The sequence below is a fragment of the Haemaphysalis longicornis genome, unplaced genomic scaffold (genome assembly GCF_048455015.1).
Source record: "Haemaphysalis longicornis isolate Haplotype H1 unplaced genomic scaffold, Haemaphysalis longicornis Haplotype H1 scaffold_10, whole genome shotgun sequence".
NCBI classification, from domain to species: Eukaryota; Metazoa; Arthropoda; class Arachnida; order Ixodida; family Ixodidae; genus Haemaphysalis; species Haemaphysalis longicornis.
In genome coordinates, this window is record NW_027526204.1 from 81989662 (window position 1) to 82006274 (window position 16613).

A 16613-nucleotide genomic window follows, 5' to 3' on the forward strand; every position below is an offset into this window, starting at 1 on the left:
AGGACAAAAACATAAAATGGATAAAAAACAGTAATTCCGACGTTCGTTGTGTTTTCAAGTTCAGCAATTTCCGCTTCCCTTCCCACCGAAAAACCTTAACTTCCCACGCCCACATCCCACTTGCCGGCTTATTTTTCCAATTGCTGTTATTATTTTCCGTTTATTCACACAACCTTTTTGCATACACACAATAACGCGCACCCCTGTGATATTTCAGAAATATCGTTTTATAAAACTGAATTTGACGTGTGTGTCAGTTGGCTGCCTGTGTCTTTATTTATACTACAACGTAACCTACCTGGACAACACTTCGACTTGTATCTTTGGTATTCCGTCCGCATTATCTGCGGCAGGCTGCAGTTTCGGTTGCACTCTTTTTTTTATTTTTTCGCTCCTCAACGAAAACTTCATTTGTTAGCCCTAGCGCGGCGCCTTCTGCTTTGTGTCCTATCAGTTCTATCAGTTGTGTCCTATTCTATCCTATCAGTTCTGCTTTGTGCCCTATCAGTCTTATCAGTTCGTTTGTACTTGGGATGAAAACTTGAGAGGAGTATGGAAATGGTGCCGTAGACTTCAATATAAAGCTACAAAAATAATGTTGGGAAAATTCAAGACAACGTCATTTTGGTGGGTTTGGGGGTATTAATGAAACTAAATTCGCCACCATACCTTGCGCGAGTCTATGCGTATGGCGAACTCGCAGCGGCACATGTGGCAACGGGGCACTTTGTTCTGGCTTGCCTGCAGTACAACGCAGTTGGCGTGGGCCCGGCTTGAGTCATCTGCGGAAGCGAGAGGCAATAATCGCATTACACTGGCACGGCTGCTCCATCGAAACAAGATCTTGTTACCATTGAGCGGCCGTGGCACTGGATTCGATGACATAGTTAAGGCAGTGACGTCCATGGGGCTCTAGCCTCATACTGCGGAGGTAATCACAACATCTAAGCTAACATGACTAAGCTTGCTTTGTTCTTTCAAATTACAACGGGGCTGCAAGTGTAACAAGAATGAAAAGTAGTGTTAACTTGCCATGTTTAGCACCCTGACGTCACTTTCTTGCCGAACTTTTTTTCATAAGCCATAGTATTACCACGCAACTCTCCATGATCAAGTGTTTTCATAGCCTCAGTATATATCGCATTGCATTGGCCATAACAACAAAGTTGGTTTTGAATTCATCATCATCATCATCATCATCACCAGCCTATTTACGCCCACTGCAGGGCAAAGGCCTCTCCCATTATTCTCCAACTGACTCAGTCCTGTGCCAACTGTGACCAATTTATCCCCGCAAACTTCTTGATCTCATCTGCCCATCTAACTTTCTGCCGCCCCCTGCAACGCTTGCCTTCTCTAGGGATCCACTCTGTTACCCTTAATGACCAGCGGTTATCTTGCCTTCTCATTACATGCCCTACCCACGTCCATTTCTTCTTAATTTCTACTAATATGTCTTTAACACCAGTTTGCTCCCTGACCCACTCCGCTCCCTTCTTGTCCCTTAATGTTACACCTATCATTTTCCGCTCCATTGCCCGCTGAGTCGTTCTCAATTTAAGCTGAACCCTCTTAGTGAGCCTCCAAGTTTCTGCCCCGTAGGTGAGTACCGGTAAGATGCAGCTGTCATACACTTTCTTCTTCAGCGACAATGGTAGGCTGCTATTCATCATCTGAGAATGTCTGCCATATGCACCCCACCCCATTCTGATCCTTCTAATTATCTCTGCCTCATGGTTGGGATCTGGGGTCACAACTTGGCCTAAGTAGATATATTCGCTTACCACTTCCACTGCTTCGCCACCTATCTCAAACCGCTGTGCTGTGCCGAGGTTATTGATCATTACTTTAGTTTTCTGCATATTAATTTTCAGGCCCACGGTTCTACTCTGTTCGCCCAGTGCGGAAAGCATGCTTTGCAATTCGTCCCCCGAGTTACTTAGCAAGGCAACGTCATCAGCAAATCTGAGGTTACTGAGGTATTCTCCATTAACCCTTACTCCCACCTGTTCCCAATCCAACGTTCTGAATACTTCTTGTAAACATGCTGTGAATAGCATTGGAGAGATTGTGTCTCCTTGTCTGACACCCTTTCTTATAGGTATTTTACTGCTCTCCCTATGGAGGATGATCGTAGCTGTAGACCCATTGTAGATATCCTCTAGTATTCTTACATAATGCTCATCTACCCCCTGGTTCCGTAATGCCTGAATGACTGCTAGAGTTTCGACCGAGTCAAATGCTTTCTCATAATCTATGAAGGCTATATATAGGGGTTCAGTATACTCAGCGCACTTCTTTATCACCTGATTGATCGTGTGAATATGGTCCATTGTTGAATAACCTTTACTGAACCCTGCTTGTTCTTTAGGTTGACTGAAATCTAAGATTGCAGAAATTCGGTTAGCGATTACCTTGGTAAATACCTTGTAGACGACTGACAGTAAGCTGATCGGCCTGTAATTTTTCAAGTCCTTCATGTCGCCTTTCTTATGAATTAGGATGATGTTCGCGTTCTTCCAAGATTCCGGTACCATTGCGGTCATTAGGCATTGCGTATACAGGTTTGCCAGTTTTTCAAGGACAATTTCTCCGCCATCCTTCAAGAGGTCTGCTGTTATCTGATCCTCACCAGGTGCTTTGCCCCCTTTCATTTCTTTCAAGGCCTTCCTTACTTCTTCGGTCGTTACTGGTGGGATGTATATCTCCTGTGAACTATTGTCTCGTTCGCATTATCCTGTATGTCCTGGCTACTGTACAGATCCCTATAGAGCTCCTCGGCCACTGTGACTATTTTATCCCTATTTGTGATGACATTGCCTTGCTTATCCTTACGTGCATACATTTGATTTTTCCCCACGCCAAGACGTCTCTTCACTGCTTTCAGGCTACCTCCGTTCTTTACAGCGTATTCGATCCTCTCCATATTATACTTCAGTATGTCAGCTGTCTTACGCTTATTGATTAACTTCGAGAGCTCCGCTAGTTCTATCCTGTCAGCTGCGGTGGAGATTCTCATGGTTTGCCGTTTCCTGATTAGATCTTTCGTCTCCTGTGAACGTTTACCGGTATCCTGTCTAGCCATAGTGTCCCCGACTTCTACTGCACACTCCGTGATAATGCGTGTAAGGTTGTCGCTGGCTTCCTGTGTCGTAATCTCGGCTTCCTCGTTAAGAGCGGAATATCGGTTGTGCAGCGCGATCCTGAATTCTTCTACTTTAAGTCTTACTGTTAGCTCATTTATCGGCTTCTTTCGTACTAGCTTGTTGCGGTCCCTCCTAAAATCTAGCCTAATTCGGGATCTTACCATACGGTGGTCACTACACCTTACCCTTCCGAGCACTTCCACATACTGCACGACGCCAGGGTTATCGCATAATATAAGGTTTATTTCATTTTTGTGCTCCCCATTCGGGCTCCCCCAGGTCCACTTCCGACTCTCCCGTTTACAGAAGAACGTATTCATTATGCGTAGGTTATTCCGTTCTGCAAACTCAACTAGAAGGTCCCCCCTGCTATTTCTACAGCCCCGACCATAGTTCCCAACTGCCTTGTCTCCAGCCTGATTCTTGCCTACTTTAGCATTGAAGTCCCCCATAACTACGGTATACTGTGTTTTTACTTTAGCCATTGCCGATTCCACATCTTCATAGAAGCGTTCCACTACTTGGTCGTCGTGGCTGGATGTGGGCGCGTAGCCCTGCACCACCTTGAGCTTGTACCTCTTATTTAGCCTAATTACAAGACCTGCTGCCCTTTCATTAATGCTATAGTATTCGTCTATGTTGCCAGCTATGCTTTTATTGACTAGAAATCCCACTCCCAGTTTTCTTCTGTCCTCTAGACTACGGTAACAAAGGACGTGTCCATTTTTCAGCACCGTAAATGCTTCGCCTGCCCTCTTAACCTCGCTAAGCCCTATTACATCCCATTTAATGCCCTCTAATTCCTCGAACAACACCTCGAGACTTGCTTCGCTAGATAAGGTTCGCGCGTTAAGCGTTGCCAGGTTCAGATTCCATTGGCGGCCTGTCCGGATCCAGGGATTCTTAGCACCCTCTGCTGCGTCACAGGTCTGACCGCCGCGTGGTCAGTTGCTTCGCAGCCGCTGGGGACTGAGGGCCGAGGGTTAAGTTGGCGTATTCATGGGAGGTTGTGGTCATTACTACACCAGGGTGGCCAATCCTGCTCTGGTGAGGGAGTGCATTACCGGCAATGGTCGCCGGGGTCAGGCCGCACCCCAAGCCCCTTTGTGCAATTCCATCAATACGCGGATTTTTTTTTTTTTTTTAATCCGGTGGGAATTGTCCGGCACCGGGATTCGAACCACGGTCCTTCTGCACGCGAGACGGGTGTTCTACCTCTACGCCATCGCTGCATCGAATTATGAATTATGGTTTTGAATTGTGGAGTACGAAATACTCTGTGTCAGGACGCAGAACAGCCGTTAGGGGAAAAAATTGGCCGCGTATCTGCACCTTTATTCGCAAATGTCGACAGAAGACGATAGTTGTTTGTCTATATTTGCAAAGTAAATGCCTCCCTTCGCTTTCCCGCTGATTTCTCATGTTGTTCCTCTGGCTTCGCGCTCCTCCCAAAGTAAACACGCTAAGAATTTGCTGAAGTTAATTTAAATTTACAGCGTTCCACTGCTCCAGGCCGGGTGCCTCGATGCCGGCGCTGCCGTAGGGCGGAGACGCGCGTAAATCGAGGTTCCCTACTTCCACGTTCATAGAACCGCGTTGCCCTATAGTCCAAGTGCGTTCCAACCAGACCATAGCACCTATCTAGTGGAACCTTTCGTAACGGTTGCCGCTTGAATGCTTAAAATGCTGCCAGAAGCTATATTGGAGCGGGCGACAAAAGGCGATTGTGTGATTTTTTTTCTGCAGTAGACGTAGTGTTTCTTTTCGCAAAAATCAAACATCTATGGAATTTTTTATAAAAGAACACTGTAAATATCCCCTGTGTAATTATTTTCTGTCTTATAATTGCGTAATGCCTTGTTCTTGTTCAACCATCTTCACAAGTATGAACATTAAGCCGGACTTAGACGTGGCAAGTATGAACATATAAACCGGACTTAGATGTTAAGATTTGGTCGTTAGTATATAAGACTATTGCGCAGACCTTGTATCCCTTTGGCGGGGTGGCGAAATCGAGTCACAGACAGACAGACAGACAGACAGACAGACAGACAGACAGACAGACAGACAGACAGACAGACAGACAGACAGACAGACAGACAGACAGACAGACAGACAGACAGACAGACAGACAGACAGACAGACAGACAGACAGACAGACAGACCAAAATTTCTGGGGTTAAGTAGCCCAGTAAGATTAACGTCTTAGCGCTGCTTTACGGTTTTACAGTCAGACAAGAACTGGGTACTTGTGGTTCCAAACAAAGAGGGCGGATACGCAGCGGCCGGCAGCATGGCTTCGAGTGTCGGAGCGTCCGCGTGAAAACGAGAAGACCGAGAGAGCCACAGCCCAGCGTAAATGCGGCGGAAGGCAGGTACGCTACATAAACATGGTGCGCCACGCCAGGCTGTGCTTTGTCTTTTGTTCGCAAATGGTACTGAGAAACGCAAGCGCCTTCCAGCGGAAATTGTTTTCATTCGTAATGATCACTTGCTTCTTCAATCACTCGCTAACATTTTACAATAAGGTATTTCAAGTTTTTTTGCATTTGAATACACGCACCTCTTAGATGTCCATGGCACTGAGGGTAAAATACGCAAATAAATTAAAATAAATAACCAAATAAATACGTAATAATAAATTGAAAACAGCTATATAAAGGTATTTAAAAACACATCAACACATCAAAGATTGGCCTCAAAGACAAGCCTGTTGTATAAATTCCGCAGCAATGCCAACAAAACTTTTGTATGATTATGCTTAGGTTCAGAAAAAATAGAAGCAAGCAGCAAAATTTAAGAAATGGTATCAGCCGCACGCGTGCACTTGTGCATGTGTAGCTTTAAGATGCGTGTACGCACTGGCGACTTCATTGAGCTGAAGTATTGCCGCGAGCTATATCCTTTGGTTTTTGTTTGTATGTGTCGTTTCCAGCGTCTGGCCCCACCGAATCGTCTTATCCAAGGTGAAAGTGAAGCGCGCATTTCCATCTGTTTATTTTGTATGCCACGCAGCCAATCTGATTTGATAGGAAGAGTGTATCACGTGCCGAATGTTCTTCGTGGATAGCCAACGTTCTAGATATGATAAGATGGTTCTTGAAGAATTAACGCAGAAGGATGAAATGCTCGCAAGGATAACACCTCGGCATTCAATTTGCCTATACCAGTCCGCGCACGTGATTTCGTTGACTGCTTTTCGGCTATACAAGAATATTTGCGACATATAACCACATATCCTTAATTGAGTAACAAATTACAGAAATCGAGTAACATCCTCAACCGAATAACTAAGTCCAAGAATCTGTGTTTACATACATGTAGCAACGTCCACTGTGATCGACATACCAACTACATAGCTAACAAGGCAATGGTGAAATTACAATTTTTGAGACGTCCTGTTAAATATTCGTCATGCGACACTAACCTTTTGACATGTAAATCTGTTATTTAACCTGTTTTTGAATATGGGAACATGGTCTAGAGTCGTTATACCAATGTCAATACTCAAAAACTAGAAAGAATTCAAAACAAGGCCGCCCGATTTATTTTCAATAAGTACGGCTTAACTTTGGTGTCTGAATTAGTTGCCAAAGCTGCATTGAACCAAACTTCAGACAGGAATAGAATTCATTGTTTGTTGTTATTTGTTAAAATATTTAATGGTCGAATGAACAGCATCACAGGAGAATACTTACAGTTCTCTCCCCGTTACTCTACCAGAAAACGTCACAAGCACACTGTAGTTCCTTTCCGGTAAAAAACAATCTTTCTAAAAGTATTCTTTCTTTCCGCGCACTTCCAATGAATGGAATGACCTTTACAGTAAAGTTATTGAAAAAACTTGTATCGATGACCTCTAAAAATAGGTCTCTAACTGACCAGCAATGTTTGCTTTTGTTTGCACGTCAGGCCTTTTCTATGTTGTTTCAATTCCATGGTTCTGTGCGATGACTTCAGCATTGTACTGTTGCTTTTGTTGTTTTAGCGTGTCGTACTGCAATCCGCTATAGCCGCATGTTGGGGCTAGCAATATTCCAAATAAGTAAATAAATAAACAAATAAATAAATAAAAAGGCCGCTGCATTCAAACGTGGTAGGCTAAGAGCTACCATTTGTTACCACTATGTTACGAATGTACTCGACTTTGTGATTTAAATCTGAAAGCTTGGTACTTGTTAGCGCAACAAATATATGGCGGAATGGCTGGGACATTCCTGGGGGTTATTCAGTGCCAATAAAAACTGCATCTTCTGTGGGATACTGAGAGCATATACACTAAAATGCGCTAATTCGGCCTCCGTGAATTTGGAACTTCAGGCAAATGGGAAACGGCGTCTGGTGCCGTCCAAACCCTGCTTGGCTGCATGGCTGAAAATATTTATTAATTCGGCCAGCCTCATCCGAAATTTGGTTAGTTTTTAATCCCCACGTGTTCAGGTGAGAAATAGCAGCGCTTTCCGCAGCGGGTCAGCTTCAGCTAATTCGGATTCACAGCAGTAATCAAAGGAGCACCTAAACTCTTCGAGATCGGAACGGGATACGAACGAGCTTGCGTACCTCTCATAGGCAAATATAGAGGATATTTGCACGGTTTCGCGTGACAGTGTGTGTGGACTGAACCAGCTCCAGGAAGTTCGCAAAATCATGATATAACCGCACATCACCTGCGCAAAGCAAACTATCATACTTATTTGTTTTCAATAATAGTTTAATGCAGTTGAATGCATTTTTCAGTAGTTGCGACCGTACTCGCGTTAATTTGGACAGTCGGTTAATTCGGACATTCTTCCCAATCCCGTGATATCCGAATTACCAGTGTTTTGCTTGACTTTGTTTCACAGCTTTGACAGAAATTGCTGACCACAATATAGAGCGATATGTCGTTTGAAAATGGCCGAAATACCATAACAGTATAAGCGACCCCATGAAGCTTACGGCAAACGAGCACGGTACATTAGCACAGTTATCCTTTCTTTAATCAAGAAATGCGTGGCAACCAACTACGCTTAAAGGCAGTCTTATTTTTCTGCTAAGTCACTGTGCAAGCAGCGTTAAAAGTTTTTGCAAGCACCTAATATTTTAAAATTCTGCTGCAGTTCCATGATTTCAAAGATGTGCTATTGCCAGAGTGGAATTTCGCACTCTTTCACGTTGCACCGCAGGCCACCTCATGCAAGGCGTAAGTCATGCAGAGCATACCTTTGCAGTTGCAAGGTAGAACCATGCTCATTTGCTTGTCTCTGCGGAGGCAAAATCGGCAAGTGTACTCGGGTTGTGGGGCGGGTCGCCCTACACCACTCTGTACTTGGTCGTCTCCCGGGCAGCTTGTGTTCGCGGCAGTGCCAGAGCTATCATCTTTCTTGGTTGGTGCTGGGATAGGCACCAGTTGTGCAAAGCTCCAGGCTGGCGCTGCAGGTTCAGCTGTGCCGCTGACGCCTGTCTGCGGTGCGGACCTGTCCTGCCCCACGTCTTGTCTCATTTCTATTTGTGCTGCAATGGACGTGCACTTCATGAGGGATGCCAAGGCCTGAATAAGTGAATAGAAAGCTTCATATCGCATTATCGCAGCTCCAGGGGTGCTTTGGTCAAAGGGGTCACGAAGAAAAAATACAAAAGTGGTTATTTTCAATGTTTTAAAGTAAAGCTTTCTACCTCTACCACCCAACGGTTCTTTCGCGGTGTGCGGGACAATAAAGTCCCAACGCGGCGGAGGCGGCGGCGGTGAAAAGGGGGGGGGGGGGGGGGGGGGGGGCGTGCCTAGGGTTTCACTCACCGAGCACACTGTAGATGGCGCGGGGAATTTACCAACCGTTCCCTGTGCGGAGGTGCATGCTCGCCGGTGGGCGCGTTGGCCGTACGGCTTCGTCGTCTGCTTTAGTGATGGTTGTTTTGGAGCAGATTCGCGTCCATTGCGCGCTTCTGTCGCATGGCTTAACTTGTTCGACAACACCTCCTGGATAACCCGGACCGGATGGAATTAAGTGGTCGTACGGCGAAGATACGTTAAGGATTGGTTTGCAAGGCGGGAAAACAAAATGTAGAGACCACATAAAGACATCTGGCCGCTAGAGAAACGCTACCTTTTGCCCAGTGCTTGCCACAAATGGGAGTCCTTTTCCTAAGTTGGTAAATACCAATTCGGTTGTGTTTTAAGAGGTATTAAAAATGCGAAAGGAGCAACCGGTTCTGATAAATAACGATTATAGAAGTTTTCTCAGCTTTCTTCCAATTCTCAACCTTACTAAAATAACTAGGTTAAATGGGTATAAATGTGAATCACTAAGCTCACATGCCGAATTATTTCGGTGTCTGCGCCTGTGTCGAGCGGGGGTGTAGCACCGAGCTAGCACATCAGGCTAGTTTCTCCTCTCTCACCCTTCGAAATTCGAAAGATGCTGCTCTCTGTTCTCTTTTAGACGACGCACGGCCGGGCTACAGCGGCGGTGTCAACCGCTCTATAGAGCCCTGCCATGGCCGACGCTGCTCCTGCGTTCGGGATACCTCCTCCGCGAATTTCAGGTAACGGATGGCAGAATTCCTGATTTCCCTCTTTGTAGAGACACGTTGGCGAATTCAAGTGACGTCGCATGGGTAATTGTTGTGCGTGTTGTTTAAAGTTTTGCTTCCCAATCACCGTCACAGCGTGGATTGGAGCCATTTTTTTATCTCCCGTCCACTGTCACTAGAACTTTGACGCAGTCGTTAAAAGCTTTTCTAGGTAATAAGGAAAGAGTTGCCGCACTTAAATATTGAGTCGCTTGCCTTTCCCGCCACTATGATGTCGCTCACAAGAGCTGCTCCAAGCGATTCTAGTGCTATCATTATAGTTTCGTGTGATCCTTGCACGCCAATGCTGTCTGAAGTTACTACACAAAAGGTTTTGTTGGTCGTATTTTTGCCCATAAAGTTGCTGCTAGAAATGTCTCAGGATTTCAAAGTAGTGAACACTAGTCAGCCATCCGATTAACACAATGAGCTTTTGTGGCCACAATAGAGTAAACTGGTCACCAAGAAATAGTATTTAAAAAAAATTACGCCCACCTCCCCTCGCGGGAACCCTGGTGTGATGCGACGCTGAGGGGGGTTCAAGCGCAAGCAGAGAGCAACCGTCGACCGAAAGGGCGCCGGAGAGCGGCACACCGGTTATATGCGTAGCGCGCCCGAAGGAGAGGAGACCGCGGAGACCGCGGAGCGGAGAGAGATAGTACTGCACATGCGCAGCACCGCGTGCAATGCCGCCCACCGGCGGAGTGAGAGCGCGCTGGGCCGCACACCCGAAGATGTTGAGAGAGAGTGTTCGCTCTCACCTGGGCACGCGCCGGCGCCAGTGTCTGCCGCGGCTATGACGCAACACAATCCAACACAATCCACTTTAATCCAATCCAATATAAATCCAATCCAATGCAAGCCAAGCCAAGCCAATCGAATCCAATCCAATGCCCCTCGCGAGAGAGTGTTCGCTATCGGAGAGGAGAGGGGGTGAGCGGAGGAGAGTGCGGACGCCGACGACGACGGACGCACGCAGGAAGGACAGTGCCGCCGACAAGAGAGGCTCTCAGCGTCGCATCTAAAAGCCTGTCTTTTCAACGGGCAATTCTTTAAAATGTCCGTGTAAGGAGGTTTCAAAGATAGCGCCTTGTTTTTGTCTGCTCCCTGTAAGTGTTCCTAGAGAACAGTTTTTTTATTTAAGATTGCTGTCGAAGGCGTATGTAAGGTATTTTACTAACAAAATTTTACAGTTCTTGGAGGATATATAAATTGGCTCCAATCCACGCTGCGAAGGTGATTGGAAAGCTAAGATTTAAACAACACCTACAATAGTTTCTCATGCGACGTCTCTTGAATTCACACACGTGGCTCTACAAAGAGTGAAACCAGACATTCTGCCAACCATTACCTGGAATCCGCAGGGGCGGTATCACGAATGCAGCAGCGTCGGCCACATCCGCGCTAGAGCGGCGGACGCCGCCGCGGTAGCCGAGTCTTGCGTCGGCAGAAAGAAAACGGAGAGGAGCGTCTTTCGAAAAAAGAGAAAGAGGAACCTAGCCATCGTGATGTGCTAGCTCACGACTGCACGCCCGCGCAACGCAAGCGCAGACACCAAAACAATTCGGCATGACCGCTTAGTGATTTCCATTTATGCCGATTAAAACTAGGTAGTTTAGTAAGTTCGAGAATTGCGAGAAAGCTGAGGAAACTTAATAATCGTATTTATCAGAACCAGTTGCGCCTTTCGCCGTTTGTGATACCTCGTAAAACCCAACCGTATTGTTATTCACCAATTTAGAAAACCGTGTCCCATTCATGGCAAGCAGTGGGCAAAAGGTAGCGTTTCTCTGGCGGCCAGATGACTTTAGGTGGTATCTACAATTGGTTTTCCCAACCTACAAACCACTCTTTAACGTATCTTTGCCCTACTACCACCTAATTACGTCGGGTATGGGTTACCCAGGAGGAGCTGTCGAACAAGTTAATCAAGCCGTGGGAAGAAAGCGCGCAATGGACACGAAGCTGCGCCAAAACAACCGCCGCTCACGCAGATGACAATGCAGTACCGCCGATGCGCGCGCCGGCGAGCAGGCAGCTCCGCGCGGGGAACGCTGGGTAAATTCACCGGGCCATGTACAGTGTGCTCGGTGAGTGAAACAAACCCAACGCACCCCCCCTCAACCCCCCCCCTCCCCCCACTCGCCGCTGCCTCCACCACTTCGGGAGTTTATTGTCCTGCTCGCCGCGAAAGAAGAGGTATTAGGCTTTGCTTTAAAATAATTTCGCACAAAAAATAGCCTAATAAACCTGCTTCTCCTAATATATTACACTGAACACTGCACTGTTCTGCGTTCAGAAACGATTCCAAGGCAGGTTAACTATGTGCGGAACATCGTCAGAATTGAAAAGCCACGTTCGTCACGTCAAAGCAAAATGAAGAATGGCCCCACTATACTCCAACACGCTCTACGCGGTGCGCGTTGGAACACGCTTAAGTTAAAAGGTACTACAAATTCTGCGGGATACGAGGTGGCACTGTGTTCTGGGTGACGCTAAAATTCCTATGTATAGCTCTCCTACAGGAGCAGAGTTGCGTGTCCATCCCCCATATTGAGTTACAGCGTGCCTTGGAAAAGCAACCTGTTACGCCTGCATGAGCCGCTGCGCCCGTCGCCGTATCGGGAGTAAGCTGGAGCGCGCTTGTGCGGCCGACTGCGCAGGCCGCTGCACGGCGCAACCGAAGCGGCTCACCCGCACACAACTTGAGAAGAAGTTTGGCGCGCAGCACTGGAAGCAGCCTTTTGATGCCACGGTGTGACTGGCGGCGGTGTTCCTCGGAGAAATCAGACGCGTAACTCTGGCGAAGCTTATATTAGAACTCTTGGCGCCGCCATCAGCGCGGATTGCAAAGTACCACTTGTCGCTACAGCTGCGTCCGGGAGTGTTGACTAGAGTAAGCTACGACAAGCGCACTAACTCCCCGGAATACAGAGGGCGTTGCATTTTCTGTGACGTGCAGTCGCCAATGCGCACGTGCGCGCACATCATCACTAGCTCTGTCCGTGAAGTAGCCTTTACTGCAGTTAGATAAGTCTTTTTATAGTTGGTGTATTTTAGGGTGTGACTATAATAGAAACACTTCAACGATGAAGCTGTTGACGGTCCACTACTCATCGCGATTTATTTGTCTTTTAGACCATCGGCACTACACCATTTGCGACATTCTAGCGAGTGCTGTGTTGCTCCTCTCGGGATAACTGAGGTAATGGAGATAGTTCAGCGTGCAGATACCTCATGAAGACCTCAGTAACGAGGATACCTTCAAATAACATATAATAAATTGGCGCCTACATTACTCTACCATTACACGGAATTTTCCTGATGGAGGCGAAAAGCAAGAACGCCCGTGTATACGAGATTCCGGCGCACGTTAAAGATCCACGGATGGTCAAAATTACTCCTCAGTGCTCCACAACGGCGCTCCTCATCGCCTGCGTTGCGTCCGCGCGTTAAACCCTACAATCAATCAATCAATCAATCAATCAATCAATCAATCAATCAATCAATCAATCAATCAATCAATCAATCAATCAATCAATCAATCAATCAATCAATCAATCAATCAATCAATCAATCAACTATGCGGAGTTTCCTGTACTTGCGGCAAATACACCGAGTTTTAAATGACTTTGAAGCTCTGTACGGCTCACACAGCGTGATTTCTTCGATCCTTGATTCGTCAGCACAAGACGATATGAAGAAAAACTAACGATCTCGCAAATGCTCTCTACCTCTCAATGTAATGAAAACCTGATCCCATGTTTATTCAACAAATTAAAACGCAATTGTCTTTCAATATAGGCTCTGAATATGCGGAGCGTGTTTCTTTCGTGGTGATTAGATGTGCGCAGAGGTAAAAAAATGGGAATTATCCTGTGTAAATACCTGGGCTTGCACGGGAAATGTATGGTTCATAGAAGCTGCTCTAACATGTTGTTTCTATGAACACTGGAAAACCATCAGCTGGAACGTACGGAAACGATTGACGGTCCATTTCATTCCACGAAGGACAGTCATTCCATTGCCGCGATTGTACTTGCAGCGCCCGCATTGACGAAGCGGAATTTATCGGAAGGAAACGCAATGCTCTGGCACGAGAAATTATTGACGCCCTTGCTATCGACAAGAAGGGCGACCCGTGCGTTATCACCGCTTCCGTCACACTAACCGACAAAGAAAAGGACGTGCTTCGGGTGTATACAGAGGACTGATTGTGCCAAATTTTCACAACGCTGTGCAATGTTTCGGTGTAAATATGTGTGTTTTTTCTTCGGTAAACTTCTATTGTTAGCCAGCATTGTGTCCGTGTTTCTCCCGACTGTCCTTCGTTTGCGTACGTTCCAGCTGAAGGTTTTCCAGATATCATGAACCCACTCGCCCAGTCCCAAGCAATACTCCAGTTTGTATGAACATTCAAAAACACTTGAACGTCGGTATACTGCCTAGCGACTACATACTATGGTGAGTCCAATCTCAAAAGAAATAACGGACGACTAGAAGTACCTGGCCCTAAAAAATAACATGAACCCGCTACTGCTAAGCCATACGAGCCGTATTACGAAGTCGTTGTTGAACAGGCAGCCCGATGTGTGCCTGATAGAATAAAGCACTCGTTCGCGGAAGTTTTTCTACATAAATATATCAGCATAATGTTACATACCACTTGATGGTGTTGCCTTCACGAGGTCGCGAATAACGTTCAGTGAAATAGCAATGAAACGGGCCTTTGTGGTTACTTTTGTAGTGTGCCTTTAGTGCGTAGCTTACGCCTTTGCTACCACTGACCGCAACCGGTCTGCGTGTCAGTAATATGTTGCTACTGTTTCTTAAGTCATTGAGTTTTGAACAAATTTGAGAAGATTTTTAAAGAAAAAAATGTATTTTGGCAATCACAATTATAGAAATAACCAACTCAAGGAAACCGGAAAGTAGTGACGGCTGTGAACCGCATACGTTCGATATATCTTGTTGACTATATCAGTATGTTGTATTTGTCCAAGATATGCAAGCGTAACAACTTCAGCTGAACTTCGTGTCATGTGAGAGCATGAGCGCGACATATAGCAGGTCCCTACTCAATATAGTAACGTACTACCAGTTATGAAATGGTGTCTCACTGCTGTGTAGTCGTTGGTACGATAAGTGATACCCCATTTCGAGCATTCTGAATGTTGTTCTCCACCACGAGTAACGGAGCATTCGTCACGGAAAAGAAAGATTGAGGATCAACATACCTGGGACTGAACGCAGCGTTGACATTTTCTTCTTCTTGCTCTTTTACTCAGCGCGCAGGTGAAACTGAAGGGAATTGGCCATGCACAGCTCTCACAATGACTCCAACCATATATCCTTAAAACTTGCTTTCATTGTTGGTAATAAATGCCGCTATCAAAACACAGAATTTTTTTAATATATTCAGCCCTCTGCATGCTTGCGTAAGCGGGTACAAGTTGCGACCCGTCCTCTTAGCAGTCATTACACCGATATTCTCCTCTATTACCATTAACCATCAGAACCACCTCCGTCACCCAACCCCTCAAGCCTTCCACAACACACGCGACTCACGGCTATGGCGAGCACTCCGGATCCAACATACTTGCACACCTCTATTCTTCATAACATATTTCCCACTCATTCCCTTAACACGGCCCAAGGAGACGTACTTCCAACTGGACGTACTACCTCGTATGGGTGGGCATTCGCCGACCACCCGAGCCCCTTCCCTTCCCCGAGCCCGGAGAAGTCGGAGTGCGGGCTGACCAGCTGTCGAATCAAGACGCAGGAACACCTGATCTCACCGGGCTAGAGCAGCAGCAATCGGTCGCGGCATTACGAACGAAGATACAACGAGTCACATTTCTTTATTTTTTTTCATCAGCTCAAATAAATGTTTCGAGAACAATAACAAGCGTTGCCAGATGTGAGGGCAATCCATAGCTTAAATGTTTCCGACGCATGCATCAGCCAACCTACACTAGTGATAGATGTCTTTTCGTGGCCAAAAGATTGCTGGCCTGAGCGGATCTTCAAACTTCCATTTTTTGGTGAATCGGTGAGGAATTCTATGCGCTCGTCATCTTAAAGAATGTTACTAAGGAGAGGGTGCATGAGCTCCAATGCTTGGCGATTGGCAGAAATTCCTTCGGCGAGATACCAAAGTAGCGGCTTACTTCGGTCTTTCATGTTTTCCATAAAATGGTCGGGTGTGATGACTGGTGTGGGATTTCGAGATGCGTAAGAGACAAGGATGCGGGCGGGGGTGGGGGGGGAAGGGGGGGGGGGGGGAGGGCGGGCTCGGCTCAGTCGATGGTAGAAGCGTAGCCATCTTGTGAAGCGGACGTGGTTGAACTGACTTCTCCTGACCTTCAAGATGCCAGCGATTGGGTCTAGGAGGTTTTGAGGCCTCCTGTGTGTCTGGGTAAAGATGAGGATGGATCGTTCTGCAGTGCCAATAGTGGGACAGGAATGCTTGAATGTAGGCTCCAGTGGTTATAGAGGGGAGATCGTGGATCCCGAGATAGTCGTGGGATCTTGCCTTAAAAAAGGCATGAAGACAAAATACAAGTTGAGTGGATTAGAAAGACTGCTTAGTCCCGATAATAATGATGCCAATATCATCGCAATCTTCGAACAAATAACGGAGATAAAAAAGAAAACGTGTGAAGCAGTCGTGACCCCCTAGCCATTTTTCCGCAACTTTTGTATGACGCCACGGAACCTTGTTTGTGTGATTGGCGGCCGCCTAACTGACCTGTCGCGACGACACATGACTGGACGTCTGTAATGAGGCCTCTAGTTCCATTTGACCGCATCACTTGAATGCTAACGTACAGTTAACGCACTGAAAATTATGTTTTATTGTTAGCCCGTATGACGTCCTTCTTGCTCATAACACGTCACTGTGGCGCAAAATTT